Here is a 14445-nt window from a genome sequence, read left to right as displayed (position 1 = left end):
CCCATGTGGGTTGAATGATTGATACTCAATCGTTGACTAATTGGGCACAACAGAGGGAGGATGTAATTAGGGATTAGAATGGCTAGCCATTCTGGGCCACAAAGGCTTTATTTTGGGTTTTTAAATGCCAGGATCCAATCGACAGACCAGCCTGCGCCTCCTGGCTCTAGCAAATGGCTTAATCCCAAACTGGACTCCAGGTAGCTGTCACGGTCCACTCCTTTCCCCTCGGAAAGAAGCATGTCTTTGTTCTTCCTTCATTCCCTCTCACACCCACAGCGTAGGTAGAGAAGCTCTATGGATGAGTGTAGAGAGGACTATCGCAGTGTCTGCCCATTAATAATGCAGCGACTTTCTGCTGTGCTCTCTTCTCCACTTCGTTCATTTTCCAGGAAAATCTCCACCCAGGCTTACTTAACCAGTTCCTTCAAGCTTCCCTTTGGTCCTCCCATCAGAAAGGCTGATTTGTAGCCCTGAAGTCACATAAATGGTCTTCCAAGTTCAATTCTTTCTCTTTTTCTCTTACAGTAAGAACTGACCAAAGACTGTGGGCCTGAGCATGGATCTTCATTTTTCATGTGCAAGGAGTTCCAAATTACAGGGTCTTTTCCCACGTGCTTTATTGTTTTCTTAAAAGCAACGCCTTTCTTCTTCCTGTAGCCTCTTCCCAGTGGATAGACCTCTCCTACCTGGGCTTGGCAATCACTCCCCTGCCTCTCTCCTCCTGCTTTTCCTTCTCCCATCCAAGCGGTCTCTCCTTCCCAGCAGATTTCCACCACACAATTATGGCAATGCTTTAGCCTACTTTTCTGTTAGCTTGACAACCCTGTCTATTTCCTACTTGTGCTGATGCTACTGTTTGCTTTTCTGATGGGCTAATCCGTGTATCCTTTCAAGGCCTAACTTCCCCTACCATGATAGCAGCTGGAGCTCTAATTCACAGGTGCCTTCCAAAGCTTTTCATTAGCAATAGAAATGAGATGGTTTAGAAACCCATTTCTTAATCTGCAGGTGAGTATTGGAACCTTTGTGCAGCAAACATCTTTCAAGTATCCCACATTGTGCCACCGCACAATTATTTTCTGAGTAATAAGTACAATGTTATAGGCACATTTGTAGTGTTAAAAGGGAGAATGTTCCCTCAGAAGAAATCAGCTCCCACCCCCCACCCCCCCACCCCCCCACTCCCCCCCCCACCCCCCGCCTCTGGCATTTCCCAGCTCCAGAGAGAAGCAAGCACTCAGCTGACAGGAGCAAAACTGAATAAAGGCAACTTTACCTTCTTAAATCTGAACAGGGAAGAGAAAAACTCAAAAATGTGAAGGCCTTAGCTCCTGTTCTGGTTCAACTGGCCAGATGAGGGCTTAGGGAGCGAGGTTGGCCTTCCCCAGCTGGGCTCTGTGGCAGATAAGCCTCTCCACAAATCCTGGGCTTAATTACTTCTGACACAGTTGTCTCGCCTGGGCCTCCAGCTCCTTTTGTACTCAAACCAATCTGAATCCAAAGGTAAGTCTTTGCTTACTCATCTTGGACAAATGCTTAATTTCCTACGAAGTGATCCTAAAACATTTTAATCGGGATCTACTGGTTCCTAGTAGAATTTTCCCCATCTTTCCTTGCATGGTCTTTGTGAAAAGTCTACTCGAAAGCCTGGCAAATAATTCTCTGACTTGAGCTGTCTTCATCTTCTTCGGGTATTTATTTTTTGGAACAAGGAAGTACCTACCAACCTTCCCTTCACCCTCAAGAGCAGGCTGTGTTCTTTGAATGAAGTTGGGGCTAAGATGTGGACAGGCACAGCAGAAGTATTTTATTAATATCCAGAAGCAACATGCAGGGAACTGAACAAGCAAACACATGAAAGCAAGAAAATCAATATCAAAATACCCATGACCTGGCACAAAAAGAAACCTTCCCTCCAAGAATAACTCATAAAAAAAATGTCTCCAGCTAGGAATTAGGCAAGAACGCTTTGAAGACACCAAGTCATCTGCTCACTAGGATTAAAAGACAATGCATTTGCAGGTGATCATACTCATACCCTTCTCATACCACATCACTCTACCTATCTCTTGTCTTCCCAAGACCTGAAAAAACCAACTTTGAGTTGAAGTCACACATCCAAAAGCTAAAAAGCTTATGTACGCTTTAACTGATAAGGACAGGAGCCCTTAGAAAGTAAGACAAATCTTATGATAGTATTTTTAAGCAGAAAATGTAAATCCAAAGCACTTCCAATTGACTTTCTATTTGTCAGTGTGTACAGCTCTCCAGAGACAAAGTTCAAGGGGACAAAAGATTCAAAAGAGCTTCCTAGTAAACTGCAAGTACAATCTAAATTCATAAAAATCCATTTTCCCCTCACTTGGAAACCTCTCTTCCTGGGTCTTATGAATCCAGGAGACAGTTCAGTTTGGGATTATCTTCTCTCCAATGCCCCCGCCCCCCCAACCCCAACATTTTTTTTCTTCCCTCAGTACTGGCATGCAAACCATGCTGTTTTAACTTCTTTCCTGTTCTCCCAGTTCTTCTGGAACATTTTATTTTCGACAGTCAACTCATTTGGAGGAGTGCCACACTGAGGTTCAACTGTTTATAGCGTTAACTGTGTTTCTGCCAGAAGTCCACATCCAGCACTACCTTCTCCAGACTGCCTCCTGGATTAAGAATTTATGCTTTAGTTTGGAAGAAGCTTAGAAAATGTGGAAACTTCCAAACATCACTCTTTACACAAAATGACTTTCGCTTGTCCAAGAGGAATCAGAAATGGAAGTCCATTTCACCCTTCCCAAAGTACTGTCCTATCTCTCTCTCTCTCTCTCTTTCTGGTTAAATGTTCCCCGTGTTGTCAAAAACTCACTTGAAGGATGACTTCATGACTTCATTGGGGAATGGTAAATAGCTAGCCATTGATTGGCCTGCTAGCCATTGGTCTGCAAGAGAGAGAATCGGGCTCCAAGAAGATCCATGGAGCGCACATTTTTGGATGAGTCTGGAATACTGGAAAATCACCAGTAATTGTCTTTGACTGGATTTCACTCTCTTGGCCATTCATCAGTATTACAAAATGGCATCTCTGAAAGAAGCCAATTTAAATCTGTACCATGTTGCAAAATAGATCCTCTGAGTCCAATTGTGGGCACTCTGGTAAGTTGCAATAGTCCCAGACAAACCTCTAAAGAAGGGCATTCGCAAAGGACTCCCAAGCCCTGGATGACAGAACTATATAGAAGAGAGGAGGCCAGTGAAAAGAAAAGCACTTGTCCCAATCCCAATAGCTGCAACTCGACGGGAAGTTGCATGAACAAAACTGGCCTCTGGAGTGTATCAGTTCTATGAATGAAACCATGCTCGGCCCCAACACGGTAAAGTCAACTAACAAAAACCAATACTCCTACCCCACTAGTGTTTGATTACAGAGTTTCTCAGAGAGGCTTGCACTCTGGAGAGGAGAGCTGGTGTTTCACAAACCGCTAAAATCATCGGCAATGGGGTGGTGGAAAGGGCACTGGGTTGGGAGTCAGCTGACCTGAGCGCTGGGCCTGGCTTTGTTACAACTGAACCTTCTGACCTTGGGCAAGTCACTGCACGTCTCTGTGCCAGTTTCCTCTTCAATAAAATGCCGCGGGAAGAGGAGATCTGAAGTAGATGATCTCTCTACAAAACAACTAGCTTCTCAATTAGAAGTTCTTACTATTCACCATTTACGGTGTACCATATTAGTCAACCTATTTTAGGTGATTTTTATATTAATTTCTACTGAGGAAGTAGTATTTTTGTCCATCACCCCAAAACTCTTCAGCTTAATCTAGTCACTCCCTGGAGTTCTTCAATATGACAATAAATGCCTCTTTTCTTTTTCTTTCTTATTTTTTTAAGCAACCTTCCCCAAACTAAGGCTTGTGCTATTAAAAGAGCTCAGAACTTCCCATTTCCTTGCTAGGGCTAAAATTAAACTGTCCATTCCTTAGGGCCCAACATAACATCTGCCAGATGTCTTGGCATATCACACAAGAGGAATTTTCTTCTAGCATTATCTACTCTCCTATTTTCTCATAATCAATTAATAGGTCACCAACACGCAGCTAATGTTTCTCTCCAAGCCACCAACTTCATAACTATGTGAACCTCCAAAGATACTTGCCCTCACACACACATACACACACACACACACACACACACACACACAGGCTGACTTTTCTTTTTTTTTTCCTCCAGTTTGCTGGATTTGCAATGAGACCCTGGAAATATTTTCCTCCACTTCTTTTGAATTTCCTTAATTTCCACATACCAGTCATCCAATCATATACTCATGTCAGAACCTTTGCAATCTGAGCTCATTATTTATATATTTCCTAATTTGTGAATGTGGCATTGTGTAATAGCACCTCTGTTCTCCAGTGCTCTACTTGAAACATTCCGTACAGCTTTGTCAATGCTCTGTCCAATGAGTCTGATAAAGGCATATAGCACAAAGAGGATGAGTAAGGTTACTACCTTATCCAAGAACTCTCAACACCAGGAGAGAATTCGAGACAGACTAGACTCTATTAGACTCCATCACACAGAAAGCAGAACTCTTTCCAAGGCAATTTTACCATTCTTTTCTTTCAGGAAAACTGACCACAAATACTCTAGAGTCCATTAGTAGGGTTGGGTTGCTTTTCTCCTATCTTCCAGAAGACTCATTAGAAAGAAAGAACACACACACACGTGTATGTATACATGTGTGTACATACATGTATATATATATTTTTTTCTTTTTATCCAAAAGTTGTTTCCAACTCCAAGGAGTATGGAAAAAAACAAGCTCTCAGGGAATGTGGTCAATAAACTAGATGGACATAAATCTAACATGAGAAATATTATGGAATACAAAGATCCAACAAGAATCTTTCCTATGGCAATGGGCCTCAGAGCTCACATATATTTCTCCAGAATGATTTCTCTTTGTGATGTATTAGAGCTAAGGAAAAAATTTGCATAACGAGCCTCATCAACTTGCTGTCTCAAAAACAAAACAAAACAAAAAATCTCTGAGCCTTGACATCAAATGAGAATGTTCAATTTGACACTCTTCGTATTTCTTGCGTAGCACTTTATCCAAAATATTTGGCACATTTTGAATATGTAGGTTTGGAAAAATGTAAGCAACCACATCTTTAATACTAGTGCTTCCCATGTTGATGAAGGGCATTAGAGATGAACATGTCTCTTAGGTAACCAGTTAGAACATACTCTCAAACTCCAAAATGCCTCTTAGATACCTAATTTTTTCCCTCCAGAAAAGCTCAACTCTAAGACTGTGTATAAAGACAACAAAACACTTGGTCACAAAGTAAAAAAAAATGTGGTGAGTCAAAACGCTGGACCAGCAACCAGTCTGTCAGATTTTTTTTTCCCCCACTGAAATAATTAACCGGTTGTCCTGGTATCAACAGCAACAACAAAGATATCATAGAAGTTTGCTTCAAGATCAACCTAGAGGGATCCCTGGGTGGCGCAGCGGTTTGGCGCCTGCCTTTGGCCCAGGGCGCGATCCTGGAGATCCGGGATCGAATCCCACATCAGGCTCCCAGTGCATGGAGCCTGCTTCTCCCTCTGCCTGTGTCTCTGCCTCTCTCTCTCTCACTGTGTGCCTATCATGAATAAATAAAAAAAAAATTAAAAAAAAAAAAAAAAAAAAAAAAAAAAAAAAAAAAAAAAAGATCAACCTAGAATGTATTTGTTTACATACGCAAATATGGTTAATTAGATGCAAAATTATCTGGTAATTACTTTCCCAAATAACTCTCTTTATTCCGTTGCATTAGAACTTCCGAGTTTGAACAAGTAGCATCCACACATGCATTAGCAAATTTAAGTATTAACATTGACAACATCCCACTTAGGAGCAAAAGTAATGGTATCAAAAGACAACATTCAAAACTGAATAATACAAGGTATGATTCCAAGAAGAAAGATTTTTTCAAGTGCTCTTGGAGAAGCCCAGGTTTTTAATAAAGAAGCAGAGATCTGAAGAGAAGTATTTTTAAATGAGCACACACATCAACTGAAAATGTTGAAAACCATACATCTTCGTCTGCAAAAACAGGGTTTTACTTCATTGGCCATGGACAATTATCAGCTAAGGAACCATGTATTTCTCCTTTCCTTTCACACTCCTCAGAAGAACAATAACCCTCAATTAATGACACAACAGTTTGGTTTGAAAAATGTGATGTTGTCATATACAGCATTGTGCATTTGCTGAATGACACTGCTACCAGCTACTCAACAGAATATAATTACATCTGGAATCTAAAACCACTTCGATATGCACAATAATACTGTAGACATAGGAACTTTACACACACACACACACACACACACACACATCTGACACATAATGAGAAAGCAGAGCAAGAAAAAAGCTGGTGTAAGTCGCTCACCAATGTGTTCCTTATTTCTGTTGAAGCTGGTACCTTTCTATGTCCCTCCTTAGTTGAAAACGAGGTCCAATCAGCCTCCTTATTAATATATTAATTGGTTCTGAATCTCCTCCAAGTTTTCATTCCACCGTGGAGGCTTCCTCACCTATCTTATCAATAGTCCACCTAAAATTCTTCCAACATCTTCCCTCACCCTCAAGATGGCTACCTTACCTAATGGTAAAGCAACATCTTCATGGTTGGCTTTTATAAATTCCTCAAGCATTTCAGGACCGTGTCCTTTACTTGGATCAATCACGTACATTCTCTAGAACTAATCTGTGAAGAGCTCCAATCAACGTGTGTGGACTGGGGTAGGATTGGGTCCTTCCTTCAAATCATCCTCACAAAATGTCTTCCTACAGGACTACTAAATTCTCCCCAATTAAAAAGGTGAAGACACCTGGGCCTAAGGTTTTCTCCACAGACACAATATTGTAAAAATTTGTTTCCATAGTGACATTGTTAAGAAGACATCTGATATTTCTGAAGACTTACAGTCCTTGAGAACAGAGAGAAAAAGAGCAGAACGAAGGGGAAGGGGGAAAACAAAGGGACTAATAGAAGGCCTTATGCACAGATGGAACAACCTGAAGAGAAATGTGGACTCTGGAGAAACTGGGGTCAGTCTTAGGAGTTCCTCTGAGATCTTGCAGGATTTGTTGCGGTTGTGGTTGCTGTTGTTGTTCTTTCCCCTTTTTGCAAGAAGTCAGCCCACACCAGACAATAAAGTCTTGCCATGCATCAAATCGTGGTGATCACCAAGCCCCAGAACTCCCCAGTCTCAGCTTAGGGCCACCACCATCTTCACAACGAGGCAACAACAATCCCCGGTGACTTTTCAGGAGACCTGGAGCTGCTTAAAAGTTGGGTGAAGACCTCGGTGGAAAACGTGTAAGGCTCTCCCTGGCCTTTCCTGAAGGAGGTCAAAACCCTTCAGGTCCACTCCCGAGAGGAAAAAAAATTTCCAAAGTTTACTTTAAAATGGAAACAAACGCCTCAATAACTTGTGAAAGCACTCCTTTGGTGGGAGAAAAACCTGAGCAGCCCTTCCAGTAAGTCCCCTGGTTCCCTTGCATAATGAATAGATGGTGAGGAACCACCACACAAGATTTCACCCTGGAAAAGAAGGAGTAGGCAGGCAAGCCTAAGCCTAAGCCTCCTCCTCCTCCTCCTCCTCCTCCTCCTCCTCCTCCTCCTCCTCCTCCAGCCATCACCAACAGAGCTTCAAAATGGAGACATCCATAATTTTATAAACACTTCTCATCTCAGCTTTGTCTCCTGGAAACCCGCTCTCCTCCATTTTCTGGTGGAGTTACAACATGACACGGCTTACCTGACTCAGTTCCCAGCTCTCAACCCAACTAGTCACTTCCTCCCCCAAACCTGCGAGCCACCTCCAGGAACAAAACCCAGAGCAGACCAAGCAACCAACACAGACACTCAGACACAACCCCCCGGGGGAGCCCTGGGAGAAAGCCCCAACTGGTTGGTCTTTTCCCATCCCAGGCGCGTGCTTAAAAATAAAACTTTGTTTTTTCCCCCCTTTGGGTAGAGGAGGAATATAAAAGGAACTCCGGGCGGCCTCCCTCCCTCTCTTGGAGGTTAGAAGCTACAATGAAAAGAAAACGAGGGTTCCTTCAGGAAGGGTGAAAAGCCTGGAGAATGAACGTGAGAAGGAGCTTTGTGTTTTGGAGTCTGGACTGGAACCAAAGCAGACAGCTTGCAAATGGAGGACAGGGAGATAAAGAAAGGGAAAGAGAGGGGCTGCTCCAATGGGGGGCGGCTGCGGCTTCCCCTCGTGCCTGCAAGGAGGGCAGGCCCCTGGGACCCGCACCAGGAGTGGGGCGACCCCCAGGCCCCTGCCTTCTTATTCTCCCCTCCTCGGAGCCAAGCGTGTGTAATGGCTTCTCCTCTCCAGAAACCGTTGTCCTCCTCCCCCAGACGCTTCTGAACCCCCAGCCCGGAGACAGCTCCTCAGCTGCTCCCCAACCTGCGCGCGCCCCCCCCCGCACCCCCGCCCCGCGGGCCGGGCCCGCGCCCCCCAGCTCCTCGCCTCTCTGCTCCCCGGCGGCCCCGGCGGCCCCGGCGGCGGCCGCCACCCCCCACCCCCCGCCCCCGCCACATCCCGACCCCGCATCCCAACTTCGGGGAGAGAGAGCGAGAGAGCGAGAGAGCGAGAGAGCGAGAGAGCCAAATACCTGAGCAAGAAGAGGGGGGTGCCGATCCGCACGGCTTTGCCATCGGGCTGGGGACAGGCAGACAGAGAGGGGGGCAAGGAAGGAGAGGGACAGAGCAAGAAAGAGGTCAACGCGCTCAGGTCGGGGCGGCTCGGAGCGCTCGCTCCCCGGCCCCTCGCTCGCTCCCGCCCTCCGCCCCCCTCTCCGTCCCTACTCCCGTCCCCGCGCCCGGAGCATCCGTCCTAAGCCTCCAGCTCTCTTCTCACTCATCTTGCATTTTCTCTCCTCTCTCCATAGAACTACGCGAAATTAATTAAGCCACAGCGCTCCGCTCCCCCCAGCAGAAGGAGCCGCCAGCAGGAAAAGCACAGCCACCTCCACTGCCACCACCACCACCTTCTCCTCCTCCTCCTCCTCCTCCTCCTCTTCCTCCCTCGCTTCTCCTCCTCCTCCTCTTCCTCCTCCCCCTCGTGCTCTCCCTCCTCCCCCTCCTCCTCCTCCTCCTCCTCCTCCTCCTCCTCCTCCTCCTCCCCTGCCCTCTCGCCGCTTCTCCTCTCCCAACAGCCAGTCCAGGCAGGGGACTTCCTCTCCTCCCCGCTCCGCCAACCCTCGTCGGCCGAATGAATGAGCGCGCCTGAGCCTCCACCGCCCCGCGCTCTGCTCCCCGGAGCACCCGGACCACCCCGGGCTGCTGCTTAATTGCAGTAACTTACAGAAGAAGCGTCCCGGCGCCGGGAGGTGTTTCGGGTTCTCCAGCCCCACCGCCTCCTTATCCTCTTTCTCTTTCTCCTCTTCCTGCTCGGGTTATTGTTGTGGAAGTTGTTTGGGAGTCTCATGTGCTTGTGCCGGGTCTCAGCAATGGAGGATCGCCATCTTCCCTGCCTTCCTCGGCTCCTCAGACTCGCTGCAGCTGCAGATGACCTGAGATATCCGTCTCTCCCTCTCCCTCTCCCTCTCCCTCTCTCTCCCTCCCTCCCTCTCCCTCTCACTCTCTCTCTCTCTCTCCCCTCGCTCTCTCCTCTCCTCTTCTCTCTCCTCTCCTCTCCTCCCTCTCCCTCGCGCGCTCGCTCTCTCCCTCCCTCTGTGTCTCTCTCTGAATAATGAGCAACCAGAGGGAGAGAGAAAGCAAGACCGAGGGAAGGGAGACAATCTTCTCCTGCCACACAAAACGCCGGAGCACCAGGGGGTGCGCGAAGCCTTTCTAATAACAACGACAGCGTGCGGGAGACGGGAAGAAAAAGGAAAGAAAGAAAGAAGCGAGGAAAGGGCTGGGGGAAAGAAAGGGAAGAACGATCCAAGAGCTGGAGAAGAGCAGAAGGAGACGCTGGAGGAGATGCTGAGGCTGCGGCTGCGGTCCCCCCTCCCCCTCCCCCCTCCCCGCGCCGAACCCCAGAAGGAGGCAAGGTGGTTGCAAAGTTAAGGCTGGGACATTGTCTTTGTCGCTCAGAGCAACACAGAGCCAGGCCAGTGAGATGCAAGAGGAGGAGGTGGCGGCGGCGGCGGCGGCGGAGGAGGAGGAGGAGGAGGAGGAGGAGGTGGAGGAGGAGGAGGAGGAGGAGGAGGAAGAGGAGGAGAAGGAGGCAAAGGAGGAGGAGAAGGGGAAGAGGGAGATGAGACGAATAAAGACCTGCGGGGAAGGCGGTGCGAGGAGCGCGGCGGCCGGGCTGGGGCGTGCGCGCTCGCGTCCCGGAGGCGCCCGGCCGCCCTGGCCGGCGGAGGAAGCCCCCAGCGCCCACCCTGCCCGGCCGCCCCGGGCTCTCCCACCATCAGCCCGGCCCGAGGCGCCCAGCCCGGGCCCCTGGGAGCCCCTCGCACGCATCCATCGGGAGGCCAGTCTTTGCAGAGAACATAACACGGGGAACTAGAGGTTGCAAGTCTAAACCCAGATCAACCACGTGGGGCTTTTTAATCCCTTTCCAGCCTGCGGTGTGAGTATCTCCAGTGAAAAGCTCAAATTGTCCATTACTGGCACGTATTTTGAAGTCTTCTCCCCCGAAATAAAGGCGCATTGTGCATTTTATTTCTTTTCTGATATGGAAAGGGGTGGGGGGGCTGGGAGGGTAGGGAAAGAACCCATCATTCCGAGCTTCGGAACCACCACTTTATTTTCCCAACTTGTGAAATGTTTTGACGGCGCACCAAAAGGAAAAAAAAAAAAAAAAAGAGCCTACTTAAATAACTTTACACCCTCCAGCCCCGCGTTGTTTGCACTTTCTGGCTGATCATCTAAAGGCTCGGAAAGTAACAATCAGCGCTTCTAATGATAAGGTGTCATGGTGTTGAAGACAAGAGAACCAAGATGAAGCTTTCACACCTTGAATTTTTATTTGGTGTAATTTTCCCCCAAATCGTTCTGAACTATCTCTTTTGCAAAGGGATGGGTTCCCCCCCTCCCCGCCCCTCATCCTCCACCACCAGGTCGCACGTCTCTCCTAAGGCTCTAATTTGATGGAGTGGGGCGGGGTGGGGAGGGGGACGGTCTGTGCCTACACTATAAAAAAAAAAAAAAATCAATACAGCAAGTCAGGAGCAATTGAAGTTCAAGGGCACGGGCTGGTTGTACCATTTCTATTTCTCGCTTCCTCGAGTTGGACATCACCAAGCGTCGGGAGAAACACACGGCGCGCGGGGCAGGGACCTTAATTAAAGTTTCTTTTGTCCGCGTCTGAATTGGGGGATGTTGCTGGATTCCTTTGCATTGGGGAGCGCGCATCCGGTGGAGAAGGCGCGGTGTAGAAGATCCAGGGCCAGATTGTCCTCTTTAATACTCACTCCCTGCCCAACCGCCACCCACCCCCCCCCCCCCGCCCCTTCCAAACAACAGTCCGGGAGGATAGACCCATAAAGCCCTACAATAAAGGGGAGGAGGAGACGCGCGCGGAGTTGGTTCCCATCGGATAGCGGGCTTCCAGACACAGATCCCAATCCTCCTTTTCCAAGATTTTTTTTTTTTTTTCCTCCCCATCGTTTATTCCCGGGGCAGAATGTCTCACCCAGAGGCACGATTTCACCCCCTTCGCCGTCAACACTTCCTGCCCTTTTCTCCTCCCACTCGCACTGAAAAGCTCGGGAGCCCTAAAAGGGTGTTGATGGCGGGGGTGATGATAAATAAATAAATAAATAAATGACACTCTACGCGTGCGGCGGCGAAGAAAGGAGGAGCGGGGGGGGGGTGGGGGGAGGGCGAGGCGAGGGGAGAGGAAAAGTAGGGAGAGGAGAGCGAGGAGGAGAACGCGCGGAGGCGAAAGGGAGACGGGGAGTCAGAGAAAGAGAAGAGAAAAGGAGAAAGGAGGAGAGGAGGACGGTAAGGCTGCTCAGAACTGAAGCGCCGCTGGCTTTGTGCAGAGCGGGGAGCACTCCCTGCTCCAGGTGCCCGGCGGGACCCGGGGAAGTCCTTCTGCCCCGAGCTCCTCCCCCGCGCCCCCAGGGGTGTCCGAGCGCCGGCTGCCGCTCCCCCCCGAATTCCTCGTGGCAACCCGGGGAAGCGCGCCAGGTCTCCGCCGTCCCTACGGTGCCCCAGCTGATCAGTTACCTCTTTGTCTTTAATAAAAAGCTGACTTTCGCTGTCAAGCCCTTGCACCCGGAAAATCACCATCGTATTTCAGGGTTGGAAGCCCCTGGGACCGCTGGGTTTTGGAGGCTGTGCGGAAAAAAAAAATCTTGCTCGACGTGAAGGTACCTCCTGGGGTTGGCCGGGGGCGGGGGGGGGGGTCGGAAGTCCTGAAGACGGGGGCCGCCCTTCCCCGGGGGCAGGGTCGCTCGGAGCCCGGCGGTGGGGGGGAGGAGGAGGAGGAGGAGGAGGAGGAGGAGGGGGCCGGGAGGAAGCGCCGAGGTCAGAGGAAACCCGGGGCTCCGGGGGCACCGAAGGGCAGCCGGCAGTCGGGGAACGAGCCCTGGGGAGGAGCCTTGTGCGGGAATGCGAGCGCGCCCCAACACGCCGCGGACCTCATAAACCCACTTGGCAAAGCCGCGGGCCGCTGGCCGACCGACTGCGGTGAACTCGAGAAATTAACCTGCGCTACGATGCACGGGGCTGCCGCCCGCTCCGACTCACCTCCAGCGACCGAGACAGAGAGCTCCCGAACCGGCCGCGGGGGGACCTGGCTCCTCCCTCCCGTCCCAGGAGAAGAGGACAAAAAGGGGAGATGGACTTGGAGATGGCCCCGCCCTTCAAACGCTCCAATCCTTGGAAACTAAACCTCCTCTCCAAGCCTCCCCGTCTACAAGGGACAAAGGCAGCGAGGAGACCCTGAGACCGATGGGTGGCTTCGGGGCTCCTCCCGAGGGGGCGTGGGGGGGGGCAAGGTACGGTGGCCGAGTCTCCATTCCTAATACAGGACAGTCTTTAGAAGACCATCTTCTGCTTTAGCAGCGAATTGACTTCCCAAAGCCGGGAAGCGAACTCCTGCAAAACTCCCGCAAAGCCTTTTTGAATGTGGAAAAGCTAAATTTTCAATTAGTGATGCCACACACACACACACACACACACATTTTTTTTCTTTTCCGACTTCTTTTGGAGTCACAAGTGCCCGAACTGTCCAACTAAAATAAAAGAAAAAAAATTGTAACATGGTTGGGGATTAGGCTCTTTTTTTTTTTTTTTTTAATTGGGGGCAGTTTTCTTTCAAATGATAGGAAAGCAACTGGGAAAATTAAAAAAAAAAAAAAAGGTGGGTCAAGTCAAGGAAAGAGCGCTGTGGCTGCAGGTTTTAGAGAAAACCTTGATAAAGTTGGCACTTGAGTAACCGTAATTATGCTTTGCCATTAGCGGACAATTAAGATAACAGGAGAAAGTTCTCACCTCCTGCTATGTCATTCCTTCAGAATATTCATAAGGATAATGCAAGGCTCCTTGGTGGAGTTATCCTCCTCCTCTAGGAAGGTTAGTTTCTCAATTTTTTGCATTAAAAATGGAAAAGTTTAGGTTTTGTACACAGCCAGCAATGTGAGGGAAGTCTCATGGGGACATGGGGACTGCGTGAAATTTGCCTTTTGTTACCCTATCCCATGCCACTGTGCCCTGGAGTCATACAGGATTTCAAGATTTTATTAATGTTCATAAGGAAATATGAATATGTTGGAAGTCTGGACTTTCTTCTCCCTTATCATGGGTGACTGGCATACAGGCTCCTCATAAAGGGAAATTATGGCTCATCAAAAGACTGACTTTATGAGCATTAACAGAATAATAAATCTTGCTATTTTAGTTCAAGAAACAGTGGAGTCCTATAATTAGAGTGACCCATGCAAATATGATCCACTTATGTGCCCACCTCTAGCAGGATAGGGGTAGCCTATAAATCATTTTGGGCTTTAAAGGTTTAGGAAAGGAAGGCACCCAGATCTCTCAAAGAAAAGTGTTTATGGCAGGAAAAGGGCCTTCTGTCACCTGCAGGAAAGAATCATGGAAAGAAGGAAGACTTGGTCCAGAGGCTACATTAAAAAGACAGAATTTCAACTGAAACCAGTTATTCACTCATTGTTACAATATTTACATTATATAAAAAAAGGGAAAGTCCTCCTTTCTGAAAACTATACAAAAAAACAAAACAAAAATCCAGTTTATAACCCCACTTTCCAAATTCCAGCTGGAAAACTGTTCATGCTGATGATTTTAGCAAAACAAAGACCAAATGAACGGAATATGGCTTTTTCAGAAGTCTCAATTATTCCACCTTTAAACATTTGACCATATTGTGACAGACCTCTTGAACTTGGTGGTATTTTCCTGCCTGTGTAAAACTCCTTTACCGAGCGGTTCAATACAGTCTTTTACTATTTGAGTTTCTGACTTT

General features: G+C 48.3%; 1 protein-coding gene and 1 long non-coding RNA gene across 10 annotated transcripts in view; one reads left to right on the top strand and one right to left on the bottom strand.

Annotated features, from left to right (window-relative positions):
- The window catches only part of ZNF462 (zinc finger protein 462), a 137249-nt gene extending 124407 nt beyond the window's left edge, over positions 1 to 12842 (bottom strand). Inside the window, exons 1-3 of one of the 9 annotated variants that reach the window (XM_072842238.1) lie at positions 12705 to 12842; positions 12183 to 12290; positions 9364 to 9560 (exon numbers count right to left, since the gene is read on the bottom strand). The gene's annotated coding sequence lies outside the window, so the exon portion shown is untranslated. Of the gene's footprint in view, positions 1 to 7060; positions 7626 to 8671; positions 8725 to 9363; positions 10023 to 12182; positions 12291 to 12663 lie in introns of those variants that run through there. The other 8 variants (XM_072842239.1, XM_072842241.1, XM_072842242.1 and 5 more) reach the window with 8 other exon arrangements.
- LOC140641820 (uncharacterized) lies at positions 11843 to 13220 on the top strand. The gene is made up of 3 exons (XR_012038416.1): positions 11843 to 11954; positions 12204 to 12325; positions 12618 to 13220. It is a non-coding gene; the product is annotated as an uncharacterized lncRNA (long non-coding RNA).
- Positions 13221 to 14445: the final 1225 nt, after the last annotated feature.

The sequence above is a fragment of the Canis lupus genome, chromosome 10 (assembly GCF_048164855.1).
Source record: "Canis lupus baileyi chromosome 10, mCanLup2.hap1, whole genome shotgun sequence".
NCBI classification, from domain to species: domain Eukaryota; kingdom Metazoa; phylum Chordata; class Mammalia; order Carnivora; family Canidae; genus Canis; species Canis lupus.
This window is presented reverse-complemented; position numbering and strand designations above follow the sequence as displayed.